Below are 6,000 nucleotides of genomic sequence, written 5' to 3' on the forward strand. Positions count from 1 at the left end.
AAGATGGCAGGTGTCCTCAAGGCTTGGAAGAGGGACAACGACAGTTTGTCTGCCACAGTCTTCTCTCAGCCGAGGAACTTCACTGAATAGCAGTGGTGCCCACAGGGGTGTCAAAAGGACGCAAGGTGGCTGCAGAGGCAGGTTGTATTTTTTTGAACATTCGTGTAGATACCATACCTAGAATCGATGGTTCCCTCCGTTGACAAGACGGTTGCTCTGAAGGGAAACCCAAAAGAATGTTTCCCCAGAAGCAGGAATGAACTGCTCCAGAAAAGGTGGGTGAGAATCATTAATTGGAACAAAAACTGGTCAGATTGAAGGCATTCGTGGACCCCTTTGAGAATCTGGCTGTGGGCTGCATGTACATCCATATTTTGCTCTGGTTAGACTGGTGTTCAGTCACATGTTGGGCTTGAAAGGTGTGAAATTAAAACAAGGAGATTTGCTGAGATTTTGACTTTATTTTTTGGAGCCAAAGAAGAAGAGAAGAGAGATCTTTCAGAAGGAGAAAGAATTACGAATAGCAATATGAATATGGAGATTTTTTTTCCCCTTTAACCCATCACTAATGAAGACATTGGTCATCTGATGTTTACATAAAACATCCAAAGGCAACAGTGAGTAGAGATTTTGAATATTGTTTACAGTTTTTCCAGTTTGATTTCTTTAAATCTTTGAGGGGTCCTTACTGCTCTCTGAGCTTGCTTGATTTCTGGCAGACGTTTGTTACCCAAACTAGAAAACATCATTAGTGCTAGTAGTCTCCTAGTAGCTACTAGACCTGATAATGTTACCTAATTTGTGTAATGAAACACCTGCAAGAAAACAAGCAAGCTCAAGGAGCATCAAAGACTCCACATTTCAACCCTGAATCTCAAAGATTCTCTTTTAAAGGTTCTTTATTAATTAGTTTTGCAGGGACTAAGCCGAAAAACAGATTCTTTTAACTAACAAAAAATGCAGCATATTTTTGGCCTTCCTTCCTTCCTTCCTTCCTTCCTTCCTTCCTTCCTTCCTTCCTTCCTTCCTTCCTTCCTTCCTTCCTTCCTTCCCTCTCTTCCTCCATTCTTCCTTTCCCTCCCTCTCTTCTTCCCTTCCTTCCTTCTTTCATGTTTAATTAAAAGATTCAAAAACAAAGGCAGAAAAGAAGGAAGGAAGGTAGAATGTAAGGAAGAAAGCAAGAGAGAAGGAAAGGAAGGAAGGAAGGAAGGAAGAAAAAGAAAGAAAAAGAAAATGAAGGAGGGAGGGAGGGAGGGAGAGAGGGAGGGAGCAAGGAAGGAAGGAAGGAAAAGAAAGAAAAGGAAAAGAAAGGGAGGGAGGGAGGGAGGGACGGAGGGAAGGAAGGAAGGATGGAAGAAATAAAGAAAGAAAGGAAGGTAGGTAGAATGCACAAAGATAGCAAGAAAGAAGGAAAGGAAGGAAGAAAGAAAAAGAGAACGAAGGAAGGAAGGAAGGGAGGGAGGAAGGAAGGAAAGAAGGAAGGAAGGTAGAATGAACAAAGATAGCAAGAAAGAAGGAAAGGAAGGAAAAGAAAAGAGAGGGAGGAGCAAGGAAGGAAGGAAGGAAAAGAAAAAAAAGGAAAAGAAGGGGGGGGAGGGGGGGGGGGAGGGGGGGAAGGAAGGAAGGAGGGAAGAAATAAAGAAAGAAAGGAAGGTAGGTAGAATGCACAAAGATAGCAAGAAAGAAGGAAAGGAAGGAAGAAAGAAAAAGAGAACGAAGGAAGGAAGGAAGGGAGGGAGGAAGGAAGGAAAGAAGGAAGGAAGGTAGAATGAACAAAGATAGCAAGAAAGAAGGAAAGGAAGGAAAAAAGAAAGAGAGGGAGGGAAGGAAGGAAGGAAGGAAGGAAGGAAGGAAGGAAGGAAGGAAGGAAGGAAGGAAGGAAGAAAGAAAGAAAGCCTTAATCTAGAATTGAAATGAATTGCTAAGTCCACAAACCCATCACTCATCCTTTCAATCTTCATGGCAAAAATGCTTGTGGACACATTCAGATTGTGACGTGTGTCTTCACAATTATCTTTCTTTCCTCTCTCTGGTGGCAGCTGCATTGCAAGAGAGGGTTCTTGCTATAGGGAGCCACTAGGATGTGACACAGTGTCTACTAGAACACAAAGGTACAATGCCTGGTCCTCAAAGGTGACTTTGGTGAAGGAGAGGATGCTGTATTTTCGCTCATCAGGAATAATCAAGGAAATTCTCTCCTCTTCGTTGCTCTTCTCTGTTTCCTTGTATCCGCTTGCGATGAGATGGGGAGGCCGGCTAGGGAACTGTCGGTACCAAAAGATGTTTTCGTTTAATTGAATATTGGGATGGGAGCAATTAAGCTCTATTTCTCTTCCTTGGGATGCTTCTAGCAGGGGTTCCTGGACAGGATTTTCAGCTTGGCAGAAAAGAGTTCCTGTTAAAGTCAAACACAGGCAAAGAACAGGATGTCAACATCTTTGGTCCCTGATGGAACTCTTGGATGTTCTTGAATCCAAAATACCACTTGGATGTGCTTAATCTAGAAGCAGTAGCACGGTCTCCATCAGAATAGAGCTGAAAGGGACCTTGGAGGTCTTCTAGTCCAACCCCCTGCTCAAGCACGAGATCCTATACCTTTCCAGATAGTTATCTGTCCAGTCTTTTCTTTAAAGCCTCCAGTGAAGAAGCCCCCACAACATCTGATACCAGGAAATGGAGAAAGTGATTTCCTAAATATGACTTACTTGACATGAGAGCCATTAATATTAGAGAGAAGGAGTCATTCTTCCTCTAAGACATTGTTTTCAAGGATTAAAAAAAAAGGAGGAGTGATCAGGGATGGGCTTCAAAAATGTTAGCAAGGGGTTCTCTGCCCGGTTGCTGGGTGGGCGTGGCCATGATGGGTGTGCCAAGTCGGCCTCCTGCATCACGACGGGAGTGGGGAGCATTTTTGCCATCCTCGGCCTCCGGAGGATTTCCCTGAGCCTCCGGGAGCATGAAAACAGCCTCCCCAGGCTCTGGAGGTCCTCTGGAGGCCGGCCTTCCTGAACTTCCAGTAGGCCCATTTTTCACCCTCCCCGAGCATTTACACGCAACCTGCACTTACCTGCATTCAAAAGGGACCAGGTGGGGACTCCTGGGAGGGGAGAGGAGGGGTGGGAGAGGCCAGCCAGGAGTGGGATTTGGGAGGTTCTCCGAACTGCAGAGAATCTTAGCTGGAGGTTTTCCCGAACCCCTGCGAACCCCCAGCATCCCACTCCTGGGAGTGATCTTATGTAACACACCCTTCAGTTCTTGGAACTGAAGGCAAGACACACAGAAAAACAAGGAGTATAAACAATAAAACTCTGAAACGTAGTATTGGAGCTACGACAAATGACAGAACCTAGAAAGCAAAGTGGACAGAGATCCCAGGGAAGGTAGAAAGTCGTTTCCTAAATATTACTTACTGGACAGGAAAGCCATTAATATTAGAAAGAAGGAGGCCCAATTCATGGCGAGAAACTGAAGCATTTCAGTTGATCCGATTTAGTCGAAGCAGCTGGTGTCTTGCCTAAAAATGAGTCCTTGCAGAGAATTTCTCCTGCCTTCTTCTGGCTCTCGCTGTTGTGGTTTTATGTGGGTTTCAACAGAGAGTCCCTTGACTATTTCATTGGCTGTCAATTACATGAATCAAATTTGCCTTCCTTTGGATATGAATCTAGCTCCCCACACTGGTAAGAGAGTCTATGTTAAAAAGCCGAGGGAGTTTATTACGATGAAACGCAAAAACCAGCCTATAGTGAAAGATGGCAGGTGTCCTCAAGGCTTGGAAGAGGGACAACGACAGTTTGTCTGCCACAGTCTTCTCTCAGCCGAGGAACTTCACTGATAAGCAGTGGTGCCCACAGGGGTGTCAAAAGGACACAAGGTGGTTGCAGAGGCAGGTTGTATTTTTTTGAATATCCTTGTACATACCATATCTAGAATCGATGGTTCCCTCCGTTGACAAGACGGTTGCTCTGAAGGGAAACCCAAAAGAATGTTTCCCCAGAAGCCGGAATGAACTGCTCCAGAAAAGGTGGGTGAGAATCATTATTTGTAACAAAAACTGTTGAGATTGAACACATTCGTGTACAATTTTGAGAATTGCGCTGTGGGCTGCATGTACATCCATATTTTGCTCTGGTTAGACTGGTGTTCAGTCACGTGTTGGACTTGAAAGGTGTGAAATTAAAACAAGGAGGTTTGCTGAGATTTTGACTTTATTTTTTGGAGCCAAAGAAGAAGAGAAGAGCAATCTTTCAGAAGGAGAAAGAATTACGAATAGCAATATGAATATGGAGATTTTTTTCCCCTTTAACCCATCACTAATGAAGACATTGGTCATCTGATGTATACATAAAACATCCAAAGGCAACAGTGAGTAGAGATTTTGAATATTGTTTACATTTTTTCCAGTTTGATGTCTTTAGATCTTTGAGGGGTCCTTGGTGCTCTCTGAGCTTGCTTGATTTCTGACAGATGTTTCGTTACCCAAACTAGGTAACATCATTAGTGCTAGTAGTCTCCTAGTAGGTACTAGACCTGATAATGTTACCTAGTTTGTGTAATGAATCATCTGCAAGAAAACAAGAAAGCTCAAGGAGCATCAAGGACTCCACATTTCAACCCTGAATCTCAAAGATTCTATTTTAAATGGTTCTTTATTAATTAGTTTTGCAGGGACTAAGCCGAAAAACAGATTCTTTTAACTAACAAAAAATGCAGCATATTTTTGGCCTTCCTTCCTTCCTTCCTTCCTTCCTTCCTTCCTTCCTTCCTTCCTTCCTTCCTTCTTTCCTACCTACCTTCCCTCTCTTCCTCCGTTCTTCCTTCCCTCCCTCTCTTCTTCCCTTCCTTCCTTCTTTCATGCGTAAGTAGGGGATTCAAAAACAAAGGCAGAAAAGAAGGAAGGAAGGTAGTATGCAAGGAAGAAAGGAAGAAAGAAGGAAAGAAAGAAAGGAAGGAAGGAAGGAAAGAAGGAAGGGGGAGAGGGGAACAGAAGGAAGGAAGGAAGGAAGGAAGGAAGGAAGGAAGGAAAGAAGGAAGAAAAAGAAAGAAAAAGGAAAAGAAAGGGAGGGAGGGAGGGAGGGAAGGAAGGAAGGGTGAAAGAAAGGAAGGAAGGAAGGAAGGAAGGAAGGAAAGAAGGGGCAGAGGAAGAACAGAAGGAAGAACAGAAGGAAGGAAGGAAGGAAGGAAGGAAGGAAGGAAGGAAGGAAGGAAGGAAGAAAAAGAAAAAGAAAAAGAAAGGGAGGGAGGGAGGAAAGGAAGGAAGGAAGGAAGGAAGGAAGAAAGAAAGAAAGAAAGGACCATGGGATGAAAGAAAGAAAGGAAGGAAGGAAGGAAAGAAGGAAAGAAGGGGCAGAGGAAGAACAGAAGGAAGGAAGGAAGGAAAGAAGGAGGAAAAAGAAAGAAAAAGAAAAAGAAAAACAAAGGGAGGGAGGGAGGAAAGGAAGGAAGGAAGGAAGGAAAGAAGGAAGGGGGAGAGGAAGAACAGAAGGAAGGAAGGAAGGAAGGAAGGAAGGAAGGAAGGAAGGAAGGAAGGAAGGAAGGAAGGAAGAAAAAGAAAGAAAAAGGAAAAGAAAGGGAGGGAGGGAGGGAGGGAAGGAAGGAAGGGTGAAAGAAAGAAAGGAAGGAAGGAGGGAAGAAAGAAAGAAAGGAAGGAAGGAAGGAAGGAAGGAAGGAAAAGGAGCAGAGGAAGAACAGAAGGAAGGAAGGAAGGAAGGAAGGAAGGAGGAAAAAGAAAGAAAAAGAAAAACAAAGGGAGGGAGGAAGGAAAGGAAGGAAGGAAGAAAGAGAAAGAAAGAAAGAAAGCCTTAATCTAGAATTGAAATGAATTGCTAAGTCCACGAACCCATCACTCATCCTTTCAATCATCATGGCAAAAATGCTTCTGGACACATTCAGATTGTGAGGTGTGTCTTCACACCTGCCTTTCTTTCCTCTCTCTGGTGGCAGCTGCATTGCAAGAGAGGGTTCTTGCTAAAGGGAGCCACTAGGATGTGACACAGTGTCTAC

The sequence above is a fragment of the Ahaetulla prasina genome, chromosome 4 (genome assembly GCF_028640845.1).
Source record: "Ahaetulla prasina isolate Xishuangbanna chromosome 4, ASM2864084v1, whole genome shotgun sequence".
Taxonomy (NCBI): Eukaryota; Metazoa; Chordata; class Lepidosauria; order Squamata; family Colubridae; genus Ahaetulla; species Ahaetulla prasina.